Here is a 17,243-nt window from a genome sequence, read left to right as displayed (position 1 = left end):
TTCATGTCCCCACCCGCCATCCTTAATGTGCAATTCGCTTTTATGTTCTAAACAAAGAAGCAGATTCCTCAAACCCAGCTAAGAGCCCTCACACACACACGCTGGGCGTGCCCTGCCCACTGGTCTCATCCAGCACCAGCCTGACATTCTCACCAAACTGCTGTCAGTATGGCTGGGCGCAGCCACAGTGCAACTTTCCTTTTCTCTTCTGACGAAAAGATAACCTTGTGACATTAAGGTTTTCAGTATTACGTGTCTTCACAAAAAATATATCTGTGCATATCATAATTCTAATTCTCTTTAGCACAGTTGTGCTTCATCTACTTTTTTATTAAGCTTGCCAGAGTTATGCATATTTATTTTGTTCAAAAAATAGTTAAGTGCAACTATCATTTTCTCTTTTCTAATTCACTGATTCTTTTTTTAATTGTGGTAAAATACACGTAAAACTTAGCATTTTAACCATCTTTCAAAACCATTTTAAAGTGTATGATTCAGTGGCATTTAGAACATTCACAATGTTGTGCAATCATCACCACTGTCTAATCCCAGAACACTTTCATCACCCTACAAGGAAATACAGCAGTTCCCCCCACAGTCCCTGGCACCCACGAACCTGCTTTCTGTCTCTGTGAGTTTGCCTATTCAAGACATTTCATATAAATGGAATCATACAGTGTGGCCATGTCTGGCTTCTTTCACCAAGCATGATGTTTTCAAGGTCCACCTACATTACTGTAGCCTGTGTCAGTACTTCCCTTTCAGAGTTGAATAACATTCCATTGTATGGATTACTGCATTTCGTTTATCTATTCATTTTTAAAACAAAATGCTTTATTTACCTTAAACAGCCTTGATTATTCCCCAAAAGGAAGCAAGTCACAATGAATAATCAGGACACTCATCAATCAGTTTGCAAAATTAAGGCACTTTGGCATATTTAACTCAAACATAGTTGTTTCCAGGGGTCACCAGTACATATTATACTTATGCTTTTGTTTGCATTTAGTCCTTTCAGCATCATTCTTTGATGCAGTGTGCACTGGAAACCAGTAATAGCAGGAAATCTAGCTGAGTCATAAGCAAGTTGGCCATTTGAGTGAATTTGATGCCACTGGGTCTTTAGTAAACTCTGGGCCACTCCACTCAGTGGAGAAATCTGGTTTTGAATCCTGGTTTGAACACAAAGTAATGCAGCCTTAGGCCATCTCTTTGAGATTCATGTGAAAAATAGCAACAATACCTACTTCCCAGACATGTAAGGATTAAGGTTTACTGTGTACCTATTGTGTGCAAGATACTACGCTAAGAGTTGTGAACACCAGCTTTCAACCAGGAACAGAAAAGAGGCTCCCTGCTCTCACAGAGCTTATGTCCTGGTGATGAGAAATGTGTAGTAAACAGGTGTGACTGTGATGGAGAATAGCTAACTAAAAGCCTGGGCAAGAAGCAGCTGTCGGCCGGGCAGAGCACTTAGCTGGTGCAAAGTTGGGACAAGAAGCAGAGCCTGCCTGTTCCTGGAAGTGAAGGACGGGTACTGTGGCCTGAGAGGGGAAGGGGAAGCCTCACGGTGCACAGGAAAGAGTGAATTTTACGCTAGGTGGGGGGAAATCCACTGAAAGGTATTAAGCAAGGGAGTTACTTTCTGGAAGACTACTGTGATGTGAGGATAAGGAGAGGCAAGATTGGAAGGCTTCCCGACAAAAGACTGTGGTGTTGGCCCAGAGAAGCCTGGCGGCGGCTCGGACAGTTTCTGCTACTGTTATTATTAGCATCACACCGCCAGGCTTGCCGCATGCCACTCATCAAGAGCTGGGCTTTAGGATCTGCTGCTGAGGATTCCGCGGGACCCACTGCCAAACTCCAGAATCTACTGCAGTTGTTCAGATAAAAGCTGAACCAAGCCCTTATTCTTCTGCTGCCTCTCAGGCTGGGCCAGCAGCCTTGTCAGTGGCCTTGGGCCAAGAAGAACAGTCACCCTCTTAGCCCCCTTCCCTTCGGGGCACAAAATCACACAGCAAGCTTCTCATTTCTGTTTTGTTTTTAAGGTCTGCTCCTTCTCCAAAAGGAAGGTGGCACCTTCTAAGCTACTGTCAAATTTTGTGATTTAGTAAAAATGGGTTCCGGCTCTGGGTGTGCAGATGGTGGGGGAGGCACCCAGTTATAAGCGCTGCACGATGAAATAGAAGAGAATGGGATAGGAACACAAAGCCGACTTCATTTGTTCTAGGCCCAGTTTTGTCCATAAGATTCAATGAACCCAGTCCATTTCAAAGACAGAAGCTTCTATAACTTCCTAGTGAGCTAATAAACTTCAACAGGGCACCAGGAATCCAAACCTCACAATCCCCATAGTAATCCTGGGACAAATTCACCACTCATTATTCATCAACTCCAGCCTCCCTAGTACATGTGACTTTAACTGATTAAAATAAAAACAAAGCACTGAAGACACTATGATGAAGTAGGTGCACCTGAAAATAGCTGGCAGAATTATAAATTCTGAATTCCAAATTTCTTGAGAATCACTAAGCAATTATCCATAAAACTGTTTATACTTATTGAGTCATTTCACTTAGAGGAACTTACCCCAAATAACTCCAGTGAAACCAATGTAGTTTGTATAATACATTCATAACAGCACAAATTATACAGAAAAATCTGGAAACAGGCTAAACAAGTTATGGTTCATCAACAGATTTGAAAATTGTGCTCCTTCACTTAGAAAACATTCCTAGTGACCAGGGACTGGATGGACCTGTGGGGACTCAAACATAAATGTGATGCAACTGCCCCCACGAGGCTCATCACCTGGTCAATGGTGTCCAACTACCTGGGCTCGAATCCTGCTTCACCACTTTCTAACAAAACACCCTCGGGAAAGTTACCTGTGCCCCCTAAGTCTCAGTTTTCTGCTGTGCAAAATAAAAGCATTAATAATTATCACCTAATAGCTAAATTAGGTTAAGTTATGAGGTCTGGATAAGCCAATACTTGTCAAGCACTTAGAACAGTGCCTGGCACTAAGATTTGTTAAGTAAAATGATTATACAAATGTCACATTATAAAACAATATGATATGTGCTATAAGAGTATATATAAGTGTAGAGTGGGCACAGAAAAGGGACTGACTCTGCCCGGGGCTGGGGCACAGGAGTGGTGGTGGTGGGTGGAAGAGTGGTCTGGGAAGACCTCATGCTGACCTGTATGGTAAGAGTCTTGGAGGAACTGATGAGGGACGAGACTGAGAAAGAGAACTTCAAGAAATACTGCCTAGGTTGTGCATGTAATACTCCTCTGGGGTCTCTGCAGAGAGATTCAAATTTATTTTCAATTACTTTTGTATATTGGACTGGTGTTTTTATCAAATGTTGACACCATGCTAAGCTTTACTGGAAAGAAAAGCAAAGGGTGAAAAGTAGCTCATCCATCCTGACCCCCTCAGGACCCTGCCACCCATCTCAATACAAGAATCCCATAATAAGGGCTGCCATATCCAGAAAGCAAATTACTCCTTCCTGGGCACCCATCTGCTATGGCATTTCACAGGAAGAGTCGCTTTTATCCACTGAAAGACTCTCACTGCTGAAGTGTTCCTAGTGACACCAGCAGCCACATCTGCACTGTCTTCCTGTGGTTCATGCCTGTTTGTGAGTTAGACTCTGAACAGGTGTCAACGTTCTCAAGGTAGTGCTAATAAAAATGACATACGTATGAATTTTGTTGTGTAGTCATTAGAACTGTTCATGAATATTCCATCAACTTCTGAGCACATTATAAGATCACCCTTCCCCATTGCCCCTTGAAGTTGGGTGTGGCTCTTTGCCAATGAAGTGTGAACAAGAGCCACACATGTCACTTTCTGCTGACAGTTTTAAGAGCCAATGCACCACTTGCTATGTTCCTTTTCTGCCTCAGCAGTTGTGGGAGCATATGTCCCTCCATCTGGGCCCCTGAGTGGCTGTCATACACAGACCCACTTTAAATATGTAGCATGAGGGACAAATAAGTCCTCGTGTGTTAAGCCACTGAGAGTTGGGAGCTGTTCATTAAGGCAGCACAACTTAGTCCATCCTGACTGCAATAACTGTCAAAAAATGGGGATGCATATACAAATAATATGAAAAAACCAAAACCACATCATCTCAATAGATGCAGAAAAAACATTTGATAAAATTCAACATCCATTTATGATAAAAACTCTCACCAAAGTGGGTATAGAAGGAACATATCTCAACATAATAAAATAAACCTGCAGCCAACATAATAGTCAATGATGAAAAGCTGAAAGCCTTTACACTAAATTCTGGAACAAGACAAGGATGCCCACTCTCACCATTTCTATTCAACATAGTATTGGAAGTCCTAGCCACAGCAATCAGACAAGAAAAAGAAATAAAAGATATCCAAATCAGAAGGGAAGAGGTAAAACTGTCATCTACAGATGACATGGTACTCTATATAGAAAATCCTAAAGACTCCACACAAAAACTATTAAAACTGATAAACAAATTCAGTAAAGTAGCAGGATACAAGGTTAACATACAGAAATCTGTTGCATTTCTTCATAGTAACAGAAATATCAGAAAGAGAAAGTAAAAAAAAAAAAAAAGCCTTTAAAAATCACATCCAAAAACAAAAACAAAACCTAGGAATAAACTAGACCAAGAAGGTGAAAGACACATTGAGAACTATAAAACACTGCTAAAGGATATTGAAGATGATTGAAAGAAACAGAAAGATATCCCATGCTCTTGGATTGGAAGAATATTGTTAATATGGCCATATTACCCAAACAATCTACAGATTTAATGTGATCCCTATCAAATTACCCATGACATTCTTCACAGAAATGGAACAAATAATACTAAAATTTATATGGAACCACAGAAGACCCAGAACTGCCAAAGCAATCCTGAGGAAAAAAAACAAAGCTGGAAGCATAACCCTCCCAGACTTCAGGCAATACTACAAAGCTATAGTAATCAAAACTGCCTGGCATTGGCACAAAAACAGACATATGGGTGAATGGAACAGAACAGAGAGCCCAGAAATAAACCCACACATCTACAGTCAATTAATCTTCAACAAACGAGGCAAAAATATACAATGGGGAAAAGCCAGTCTCTTCAGCAAGTGGTGTTGGGAAAGCTGGACAGCCACATGTAAACCAATGAAGTTAGAACATACCCTCACACCATATACAAAAATAAACTCAAAATGGCTTAAAGACCTAAATATAAGACAAGACACCACAGAACATACACAAAACACTCTGACATAAATCATAGAAATATTTTCTTAGGTCAGTCTCCCAAGGCAATAGAAATAAAAGCAAAACTAAACAAATGGGACCTAATCAAACTTAAAAGCTTATGCACATCAAAAAAAAAGTCCATAAACAAAACAAAACAAAACAAAAGTGTACAGACTTGGAGAAAACAGCAAATGATGTGACAAACAAGGGCTTAATTTCCAAAATATACAAACAGCTCATACAACTCAACAACAAAAAAAACAAAACCCAATTAAAAAATGGGCGAAGACCTAAACATTTCTCCAAAGAAGACACACAAATGGCCGATAGGCACATGAAAATATGTTCAACATTACTAATTATTAGAGAAATGCAAATCAAAACTACAGTGAGGTACCACCTCACACTGGTCAGAATGGCCAACATTAAAAAGTCAACAAATAACAAATGCTGGAGACGGTGTGGAGAAAAGGCAACCCTCTTACACTGTTGGTGGAAATGTAAATTGGTGCAGCCACTATGGAGGTTCCTCAAAAAACTAAAAACAGAGTTGCCATATGATCCAGCAATCCCACTCCTGTGCATATACCCAGACAAAACTATAATTCGAAAAGATACATTCACCCCTATGTACCCTGCAGCACTGTTTACAATAGCCAAGACATGGAAACAACCTAAATGTCCATCGACAGATGAATGGATAAAGATGATGTGGTACATTTATACAATAGACTATTACTCGGCCATCAAAAAGAATGAAATAATGCCATTTGCAGCAACATGGATGGACCTAGAGATTATCATACTAAGCGAAGTAAATCAGAAAGGGAAAGACAAATACCATATAATATCACTTATATGTGGAATCTAAAATACGACATAAATCAACATATCTATGAAACAAAAACAGACTCACAGACACAGAGAACAGACTTGTGGTTGCCAAGGGCCAGGGGTTGGGGGCAGAGGGGAGGGAAGGATTGGGAGTTTGGGATTAGCAGATGCAAACTAGTATATATAGGATGGATAAACAAGGTCCTACTGTATAGCGCAGGGAACTATATTCAATATCCTGTGACAAAGCATGATGGAAAAGAATATGAGGGGCCTCCCTGGTGGCGCAGTGGTTGAGAGTCCGCCTGCTGATGCAGGGGATACGGGTTCGTGCCCCGGTCTGGGAGGATCCCATATGCCGCGGAGCGGCTGGGCCCGTGAGCCATGGCCGCTGGGCCTGCGCGTCCGGAGCCTGTGCTCCGCAACGGGAGAGGCCACAACAGTGAGAGGCCCGCATACCGCAAAAAAAAAAAAAAAAAAAAAAAAAAAGAATATGAGAAAGAATATATATGTGTGTGTGTATATGTATATATATGTATAACTGAGTCACTCTGCTGCACAGAATTAACACAGCATTGTAAATCAACTATACTTCAATAAAAATTTTTTAAAGTTTTTAAATCTTCAAAAAAACGTCTACAAGTAATAAATGCTGGAGCTCAGGGGAAGATGGTGGAAGAGTAAGATGCAGAGATCACCTTCCTCCCCACAGGTACACCAGAAATTCATCTACATGTGGAACAACTCCTACAAAACACCTACTGAACGCTGGCAGAAGACCTCAGACCCCCAAAAAGGCAAGAAACTCCCCACGTACCTGGGTAGGGCAAAAGAAAAAAGAATAAACAGAGACAAAAGGATAGGGACGGGACCTGCACCAGTGGGAGGGAGCCGTGAAGGAGGAAAGGTTTCCACACACTAGGAAGCCCGTTCGCGGGTGGAGACTGCGGGTGGCGGAGGGGGAAAGCTTCGGAGTAGCGGAGGAGAGCACAGCAACAGGGGTGCGGAGGGCAAAGCGGAGAGATTCCCGCACAGAGGATCGGTGCTGACCGGCACTCACCAGCCCGAGAGGCTTGTCTGCTCGGCCACCGGGGCGGGCGGGGCTGGGAGCTGAGGCTCAGGCTTCGGTTGGAGCGCGGGGAGAGGACTGGGGTTGGCGGCGTGAACACAGCCTGAAGGGGTCAGTGCACCACGGCTAGCCGGGAGGGAGCCCAGGGAAAAAGTCTGGACCTGCCGAAGAGGCAAGAGACTTTTTCTTCCCTATGTGTTTCCTGGTGTGCAAGGAGAGGGGATTAAGAGCGCTGCTTAAAGGAGCTCCAGAGATGAGCGCGAGCCGCGGCTAAAAGCGCGGACCCCAGAGACGGGCGTGGGACGCTGGGGCTGCTGCTGCCGTCGCCAAGAGGCCTGTGTGCGAGTGCAGGTCACGGTCCACGCCCCCTTTCTGGGGAGCCTGTGCAGCCCGCCACTGCCGGGGTCCCGGGATCCAGGGACGGCTTCCCCAGGAGAGCGCACGGCGCGCCTCGGGCTGGTGCAACGTCACGCTGGCCTCTGCCACCGCAGGCTCGCCCCGCACTCCGTACCCCTCCCTCCCCCCGGCCTGAGTGAGCCAGAGTCCCTGAAGCGGCTGCTCCTTTAACCCCGTCCTGTCTGAGCAAAGAACAGACACCCTCCAGCGATCTACACGCAGAGGCGGGGCCAAATCCAAAGCTGAGACCCGGGAGCTGTGAGAATAAAGAAGAGAAAGGGAAATCTCTCCCAGCACTCTCAGAAGCAACAGATTAAAGCTCCACAATCAACTTGATGTACCTGCATCTGTGGAATACATGAATAGACAACGAATCATCCCAAATTCAGGAGGTAGACTTTGAGAACAAGATTTATGATTTTTTTCCCCTTTTCCTCTTTTTGTGAGTGTGTATGTGTATGCTTCTGTGTGAGATTTTGTCTGTACAGCTTTGCTTCCACCATTTGTCCTAGGGTTCTATCCGTCCTTTTTTTTGTTTTTTTGTTTTTGTTTTTTAATAAATTTTTTAATAATTATTTTTTATTTTAATAACTTTATTTTATTTTACTTTATCTTCTTTCTTTCTTTCCTTCCTTCCCTCCTTTAGACAACGAATCATCCCAAATTGAGGAGGTGGACTTTGTTTGAGAGCAAGATTTATGATTGTTTTCCCCTTTTCCTCTTTTTGTGAATGTGTACGTGTATGCTTCTGTGTGAGATTCTCTGTCTGTATAGCTTTGCTTCCACCATTTGTCCCAGGGTTCTATCCGTCCGTTTTTTTTTAATAATTATTTTTTATTTTAATAACTTTATTATATTTTATCATACTATATTCTATTCTACTTTATCTTCTCTCTTTCTTTTTTTCCTACCTTCCCTCCTTCCTCCTTTCTTTCTTTCTTTCTACGTCTACTAATTCTTTCTTTTTCTCCCTTTTATTCTGAGCCATGTGGATGAAAGGCTCTTGGTGCTGCAGCCAGGAGTCAGTGCTGTGCCTCTGAGGTGGGAGAGCCAACTTCAGGACACTGCTCCACAAGAGACCTCCCAGCTCCACATAATATCAAACAGTGAAAATCTCCCAGAGATCTCCATCTCAACACCAGCACCCAGCTTCACTCAACGACCAGCAAGCTACAGTGCTGGACACCCTATGCCAAACAACTAGCAAGACAGGAACAAAACCCCACCCATTAGCAGAGAGGCTGCCTAAAACCATAATAAGGCCACAGACACCCAAAACACACCACCAGACGTGGACCTGTCCACCAGAAACACAAGATCCAGCCTCATCCACCAGAACACAGGAACTAGTCCCCTCCACCAGGAAGCCTACACAACACACTGACCCAACGTTAGCCACTGGGGACAGACACCAAAAACAATGGGAACTACGAACCTGCAGCCTGCAAAAAGGAGACCCCAAACACAGTAAGATAAGCAAAATGAGAAGACAGAAAAACACACAGCAGGTGAAGGAGCAAGATAAAAACCCATCAGACCTAACAAATGAAGAGGAAATAGGCAGTCTACATGAAAAAGAATTCAGAATAATGATAGTAAAGATGATCCAAAATCTTGGAAATAGAATAGACAAAATGCAAGAAACAGTTAACAAGGACCTAGAAGAACTAAAGATGAATCAAGCAACAATGAGCAACACAATAAATGAAATGAAAAATACTCTAGATGGGATCAATAGCAGAATAACTGAGGAAGAACAGGTAAGTGACGTGGAAGATAAAATAGTGGAAATAACTGCTGCAGAGCAGAATAAAGAAAAAAGAATGAAAAGAACTGAGGACAGTCTCAGAGGCCTCTGGGACAACATTAAATGCACCAACATTCGAATTATAGGGGTTCCAGAAGAAGAAGAGAAAAAGAAAGGGACTGAGAAAATATTTGAAGAGATTATAGTTGAAAACTTCCCTAATATGGGAAAGGAAATAGTTAATCAAGTACGGGAGGCACAGAGAGTCCCATACAGAATAAATCCAAGGAGAAATACGCCAAGACACATATTAATCAAACTGTCAAAAATTAAACATAAAGAAATCATATTGAAAGCAGCAAGGCAAAAACAACAAATAACACACAAGGGAATCCCCATAAGGTTAACAGTTGATCTTTCAGCAGAAACTCTGCAAGCCAGAAGGGACTGGCAGGACATATTTAAAGTGATGAAGGAGAAAAACGTGCAACCAAGATTACTCTACCCAGCAAGGATCTCATTCAGACTTGATGGAGAAATTAAAACGTTTACAGACAAGCAAAAGCTGAGAGAATTCAGCACCACCAAACCAGCTTTACAACAAATGCTAAAGGAACTTCTCTAGGCAAGAAAGACAACAGAAGGAAAAGACCTACAATAACGAACCCAACACAGTTAAGAAAATGGGAATAGGAACATACATATCGATAATTACCTTAAATGTAAATGGACTAAATGCTCCCACCAAAAGACACAGATTGGCTGAATGGATACAAAAACAAGACCCATATATATGCTGTCTACAAGAGACCCATTTCAGACCTAGAGACACATACAGGCTGAAAGTAAGGGGATGGAAAAAGATATTCCATGCAAATGGAAATCAAAAGAAAGCTGGAGTAGCAATTTTCATATCAGACAAAACAGACTTTAAAATAAAGACTATTGGGGGCCTCCCTGGTGGCGCAGTGGTTGAGAGTCCGCCTGCCGATGCAGGGGATACGGGTTCGTGCCCCGATCTGGGAGGATCCCATATGCCGCGGAGCGGCTGGGCCCGTGAGCCATGGCCGCTGGGCCTGCGCATCCGGAGCCTGTGCTCCGCAACGGGAGAGGCCACAACAGTGAGAGGCCCGCATACCGCAAAAAGAAAAAAAAAAAAAAAAAAAAAAAATAAAAAAAAATAAAGACTATTGGAAGAGAAAAAGGACACTACATAATGATCAAGGGAGCGATCCAAGAAGAAGATATAACAATTGTAAATATTTATGCACCCAACATAGGAGCACCTCAATACATAAGGCAAATACTAACAGCCATAAAAGGGGAAATCGACAGTAACACATTCATAGTAGGGGATTTCAACACCCCACTTTCACCAATGGACAGATCATCCAAAATGAAAATAAATAAGGAAACACAAGCTTTAAATGATACATTAAACAAGATGGACTTAATTGATATTCATAGGACATTCCATCCAAAAACAACAGAATACACATTTTACTCAAGTGCTCATGGAACATTCTCCAGGATAGATCATATCTTGGGTCATAAATCAAGCCTTGGTAAATTTAAGAAAATTGAAATTGTATCAAGTATCTTTTCTGACCACAACTCTATGAGACTAGATATCAATTACAGTAAAAGATCTGTAAAAAAATACAAACACATGGAGGCTAAACAATACACTACTTAACGAAGTGATCACTGAAGAAATCAAAGAGGAAATTAAAAAAATACCTAGAAACAAATGACTATGGAGACACGACGACCCAAAACCTATGGGATGCAGCAAAAGCAGTTCTAAAAGAGAAGTTTATAGCAATACAATCCCACCTTAAGAAACAGGAAACATTTCGAGTAAACAACCTGACCTTGCACCTAAAGCAATTAGAGAAAGAAGAACAAAAAACCCCCAAAGTTAGCAGAAGGAAAAAATCATAAAAATCAGATCAGAAGGGGCTTCCCTGGTGGTGCAGTGGTTGAGAGTCCGCCTGCCGATGCAGGGGACGTGGGTTCCTGCCTTGGTCCGGGAACATCCCACATGCCGCAGAGCGGCTGGGCCCGTGAGCCATGGCTGCTGAGCCTGGGCGTCCAGAGCCTGTGCTCCACAACGGGAAAGGCCACAACAGTGAGAGGCCCACGTACCGCAAAAAGAAAAAAAAAAAAAATCAGATCAGAAATAAATGAAAAAGAAATGAAGGAAACTATAGCAAAGATCAATAAAACTAAAAGCTGGTTCTTTGAGAAGATAAACAAAATTGATAAACCATTAGGCAGACTCATCAAGGAAAAAAGGAAGAAGACTCAAATAAATAGAATTAGAAATGAAAAAGAAGTAACAACTGACACTGCAGAAATACAAAAGATCACGAGAGATTACTACAAGCAACTCTATGCCAATAAAATGGACAACCTGGAAGAAATGGACAAATTCTTAGAAATGCACAACCTGCCAAGACTGAATCAGGAAGAAATAGAAAATATGAACAGACCAATCACAAGCACTGAAATTGAAACTGTGATTAAAAATCTTCCAACAGGGCCTCCCTGGTGGCGCAGTGGTTAAGAGTCCACCTGCCGATGCAGGGGATACGGGTTCGTGCCCCGGTCTGGGAGGATCCCATATGCCGCGGAGCGGCTGGGCCCGTGAGCCATGGCCGCTGGGCCTGCGCATCCGGAGCCTGTGCTCCGCAACGGGAGAGGCCACAACAGTGAGAGGCCCACATACCGCAAAAAGAAAAAAAAAAAAAAAAAAAAATCTTCCAACAAACAAAAGCCCAGGACCAGATGGCTTCACAGGTGAATTCTATCAAACATTTAGAGAAGAGCTAACAGCTATCCTTCTCAAACTCTTCCAAAATATAGCAGGGGGAGGAACACTCCCAAACTCATTCTATGAGGCCACCATCACCTTGATACCAAAACCAGACAAGGATGTCACAAAGAAAGAAAACTACAGGCCAATATCACTGATGAACATAGACGCAAAAATCCTCAACAAAATACTAGCAAACAGAATCCAACAGCACATTAAAAGGATCATACACCATGATCAAGTGGGGTTTATCCCAGGAATGCAAGGATTCTTCAATATACGCAAATCAATCAATGTGATACACCATATTAACAAATTGAAGGAGAAAAACCATATGATCATCTCAATAGATGCAGAGAAAGCTTTCAACAAAATTAAACACCCATTTATGATAAAAACCCTGCAGAAAGTAGACATAGAGGGAACTTTCCTCAACATAATAAAGGCCATATATGACAAACCCACAGCCAACATCATCCTCAATGGTGAAAAACTGAAATCATTTCCACTAAGATCAGGAAAAAGACAAGGCTGCCCACTCTCACCACTCTTATTCAACATAGTTTTGGAAGTTTTAGCCACAGCAATCAGAGAAGAAAAGGAAATAAAAGGAATCCAAATCGGAAAAGAAGAAGTAAAGCTGTCACTGTTTGCAGATGATGACATGATACTATACATAGAGAATCCTAAAGATGCTACCAGAAAACTACTAGAGCTAATCAATGAATCTGGTAAAGTAGCAGGATACAAAATTAATGCACAGAAATCTCTGGCATTCCTGTACACTAATGATGAAAAATCTGAAAGTGAAATCAAGAAAACACTCCCATTTACCACTGCAACAAAAAGAATAAAATATCTAGGAATAAACCTACCTAAGGAGACAAAAGACCTGTATGCAGAAAATTATAAGACACTGATGAAAGAAATTAAAGATGATACAAATAGATGGAGAGATATACCATGTTCCTGGATTGGAAGAATCAATATTGTGAAAATGACTCTACTACCCAAAGCAATCTACAGATTCAATGCAATACCTATCAAACTACCACTAGCATTTTTCACAGAACTAGAACAAAAAATTTCACAATTTGTATTGAAACACAAAAGACCCCGAATAGCCAAAGCAATCTTGAGAACGAAAAAGAGTTGGAGGAATCAGGCTCCCTGACTTCAGACTATATTACAAAGCTACAGTAATCAAGACAATATGGTTCTGGCACAAAAACAGAAATATAGATCAATGGAACAGGATAGAAAGCCCAGAGATAAACCCACACACATATGGTCACCTTATCTTTGATAAAGGAGGCAGGAATGTACAGTGGAGAAAGGATAGCTTCTTCAATAAGTGGTGCTGGGAAAACTGGACAGGTACATGTAATAGTATGAGATTAGATCACTCCCTAACACCATACACAAAAATAAGCTCAAAATGGATTAAAGACCTAAATGTAAGGCCAGAAACTATCAAACTCTTAGAGGAAAACATAGGCAGAACACTCTATGACTTAAATCACAGCAAGATCCTTTTTGACCCACCTCCTAGAGAGATGGAAATAAAAACAAAGATAAACAAATGGGACCTAATGAAACTTCAAAGCTTCTGCACAGCAAAGGAAACCATAAACAAGACCAAAAGACAACCCTCAGAATGGGAGAAAATATTTGCAAATGAAGCAACTGACAAAGGATTCATCTCCAAAATTTATAAGCAGCTCATGCAGCTCAATAGCAAAAAAACAAACAACCCAATCCAAAAATGGGCAGAAGACCTAAATAGACATTTCTCCACAGAAGATATACAGACTGCCAACAAACACATGAAAGAATGCTCAACATCATTAATCATTAGAGAAATGCAAATCAAAACTACAATGAGATATCATCTCACACCAGTCAGAATGGCCATCATCAAAAAATCTAGAAACAATAAATGCTGGAGAGGGTGTGGAGAAAAGGGAACACTCTTGCACTGCTGGTGGGAATGTGAATTGGTACAGCCACTATGGAGAACAGTATGGAGGTTCCTTAAAAAACTACAAATAGAGCTACCATATGACCCAGCAATCCCACTACTGGGCATATACCCTGAGAAAACCATAATTCAAAAAGAGTCATGTACCAAAATGTTCACTGCAGCTCTATTTACAATAGCCCGGAGATGGAAACAACCTAAGTGTCCATCATCGGATGAATGGATAAAGAAGATGTGGCACATATATACAATGGAATATTACTCAGCCATAAAAAGAAATGAAATTGAGCTATTTGTAATGAGGTGGATAGACCTAGAGTCTGTCATACAGAGTGAAGTAAGTCAGAAAGAGAAAGACAAATACCGTATGCTAACACAAATATATGGAATTTAAGAAAAAAAGTGTCATGAAGAACCTAGGGGTAAAACAGGAATAAAGACACAGACCTACTTGAGAATGGACTTGAGGATATGGGGAGGGGGAAGGGTAAACTGTGACAAAGCGAGAGAGAGGCATGGACATATATACACTACCAAATGTAAGGTAGATAGCTAGTGGGAAGCAGCCGCATAGCACAGGGAGATCAGCTCGGTGCTTTGTGACCGCCTGGAGGGGTGGGATAGGGAGGGTGGGAGGGAGGGAGACGCAAGAGGGAAGGGATATGGGAACATATGTATATGTATAACTGATTCACTTTGTTATAAAGCAGAAACTAATACACCATTGTGAAGCAATTATACTCCAATAAAGTTGTAAAAAAGACAACACTTAATTTCCTTGGGAAAATAATTTCTTTGTCAAAGTCCAAGAGAATGAAATAAAATCATCATAGCTCTAAAATAATAATAATAATAATAATAAATGCTGGAGAGGGTATGGAGATAGAACCCTCCCTACACTGTTGGTGGGAATGTAAACTGGAGCAGCTACTATGAAGAACAATATAGAGGTTCCTTAAAAAACTGAAAATAGAGCTACCATATGATCCTGCAATACCCACTCCTCGGCATATATAGGGTTGGCCAAAAAGTTCATTCAAGGAAAAACCCCTAAACAAACTTTTTGGCCGACCCAATATGTGGAGGAAACTCTAATTCAAAAAGATACATGCACCCCAATGTTCACTGCAGCACTACTTACAATAGCCAAGACATGGAAGCAACCTAAGTGTCCAATGGCAGATGAATGGATAAAGAAGATGTGGTATATATATATATATATATACACACACACACAATGGAATATTACTCAGCCATAAAAAGAATGAAATAATGCCTTTTGCAGCAACATGAATGGACCTAGAGATCATCACTCTAAGTGAAATAAGTCAGACAAAATATAATATGATACGTGGAATATAAAATATGATACAAATGAACTTATTTACAAAACAGAAAGAGACTCACAGACATAGAAAACAAACTTATGTTACCAAAGGGGAAAGGGGGGAAGAGATAAATTAGGAGTTTGGGATTAACACATACACAGTATTACATATAAAATAGATAAACAAGGACCTACTATATAGTACAGGGAACTATATTCAGTATCTTGTAATAACCTATAACAGAAAAGAATCTGAAAAAGAATAAATATACACACATACATATGCATACATAACTGAATCATCTTACTGTACACCTGAAACTAACACATTATAAATCACCTATACTTCAATAAATAATCACACAATTAAAAAGTATGAAAAAAGGGAAGATCAAATTTTCACAGCATATATCGATAATACTGCTACTTCATGTTAACAAAGAGGTAAGAGGGACTTCCCTGGCAGTCCAGTGGTTAAGACTCTGCGCTTCCACTGTAGGGGGCATGGGTTCGATCCCTGGTCAGGGAACTAAGATCCTGCATGTCACGTGGTGCCGCCAATGAATAAATAAAATAAATTTAAAAAAAAAAGATGTACGAGAATTTAAAGCTATGCAAACAGTTATTATTTTCCTTATTGAATTCTTTAAATTCACTGTAGAAGAAACTTCCAGTTCCTTTACCTAAAAGGGTAGATGTTATTACTGAACTGAAGTGACTACATGGATAAAGCAGAGGCAAACAGGTCGAGTGATGCCGCTTCCTGCCCTTTCCCTTTTCCTTCCAGCTACATTTTTTGGAAAAGTACGGACTGAGTCGCTCCCTTGAGCCAGCAAACTGAGATAAAAGGTGAAAAGTGGTTTTCCTAAGGAGTTGCAAGTGCACATTGGAAGAGACGGTAAAAAGCGTCCTCACCAAGCCCTCATTTAACACATAATTTTAACAACGGCAACCATTTTCAGAGGGTGCTTCCCCTGAAACTTAGCACAATGGTCTCTGCCTTGCTGCATCAGAGTCACCGGGAATAACTTAAGACCCTTCCTAGATCAAATAAATCAGACTCCCTTGGGCATGGCCATCAGTACCTTTTACATGTTTCCCCTGCTGGTTCTGGGCAGCCAAGATTGAGAACTACTAGTAGAGCAGAATTGCTTAACCTAGACGTTCCCAAACCTACTGCACACTGGGATCACCTGGGGGGCCTTCAGAAATCCTACACCTGCCTCCCACCCCAGACCTCATGATGCAATTGGTCTGGGGTGAGACCTGGGCATTGGAATTTTTTAAAGAATTAATCCCCACTGGAACTAATTCTGTTTTGCAGCATTGTTCAAGAGCCAGTCTCAACCAGATTTAAGAGCTCGGGGTCTGAATCAGACAGGCATGGGTTCTTCACTGTGCAGTCGTGGGCATGCTCCTCACCTTGTCTGGAGTTTGGTTTTCTCATTATGTAAAGTGGGAATCACAACAGCTACCTCACAAGGTGGCTGTGAGGATTGGAGGAGACAGTGAGTTAGCACGGGGCCTGTCAGATGACACTTGCTCAACAAACAGCATCGTCTCATATAAGTGGACAATCCTGGACATCAAGGTGATTGTCCTAATCTGATAGCTAAAGGCACTGAGGATCAGAAAGGTCACTGGCTGCCTCAAGATTACACGATAATAACTGGAAAGCAGGACTCAGCCCAGGGCTTCACTGAGCAGAGAGGCTGCAGGGGCCCCACACCCACACGCCCCCCACAGAGCAAGTGGGGCTGAACTGGCCCTGCTGTGGGACACACCTAGGCTGTCAGGTGGACCTGGCCCAACTC

The sequence above is a fragment of the Mesoplodon densirostris genome, chromosome 15 (assembly GCF_025265405.1).
Source record: "Mesoplodon densirostris isolate mMesDen1 chromosome 15, mMesDen1 primary haplotype, whole genome shotgun sequence".
NCBI classification, from domain to species: Eukaryota; Metazoa; Chordata; class Mammalia; order Artiodactyla; family Ziphiidae; genus Mesoplodon; species Mesoplodon densirostris.
The sequence above is the reverse complement of the archived record's forward strand: the minus strand, read 5'-3'. Positions refer to the sequence as shown.